Consider the following 746-nt stretch of genomic DNA (forward strand, 5'->3'; position numbering starts at 1 on the left):
GGTATGCCCAGATTGAACACTATTGTAACCTTTTCTCAGTGACTGAAGGAGCTTTAAAAAACTTAGCTATCCAAGAAACGGAAAGCCTGGATGGCAGCCAAGACAAACCTATCTCAGTTATTCAGGTAGCCCCTCCTTTCTCCCACCATCAGTTAGGGAATGCTTGGTTTATCGACGCTTCTGCAAAACGAGAAGGAAAAGTGTGGAAATACCGGGCAGTAGCCCTCCACGCTACTACTAATGAACAGATAATAACAGAGGGAGAAGGGAGTGCCCAGGTAGGAGAATTAATTGCAGTATGGAGCGTTTTCAAGCATGAAGCACAAACCGCTTCCCCTGTCCACATATATACCGATTCCTACGCAGTGTTTAAAGGATGTACTGAATGGCTCCCTTTTTGGGAGCAAAATGGATGGGAAGTTAACAGAATTACAGTGTGGCAAAAGGACAAGTGGCAAGGAATCCTGAGCATTGTTAGCCAAGGGAACTTTGCTGTGGGATGGGTAGCTTCTCATCAAGTTGATGGGGGCTCGGCAGGAGAATGGAACAACAAAGCCGATGAATCAGCAAGACTAGCTCCTGTACAAAAGGACCAGATCACAGAAGATTGGGATCGTTTGTTAGAATGGTTGCATATAAAACGTAAACATACGGGAGCTAAAGATCTGTATCGTGAAGCCCTTGCCAGAGGTTGGCCTGTCACTAGGGAAATGTGTAAAACCTGCATATCAGCCTGTGAACAGTGC

Source organism: Haliaeetus leucocephalus, unplaced genomic scaffold, assembly GCF_000737465.1.
Source record: "Haliaeetus leucocephalus isolate CR32 unplaced genomic scaffold, Haliaeetus_leucocephalus-4.0 Scaffold380, whole genome shotgun sequence".
Taxonomy (NCBI): domain Eukaryota; kingdom Metazoa; phylum Chordata; class Aves; order Accipitriformes; family Accipitridae; genus Haliaeetus; species Haliaeetus leucocephalus.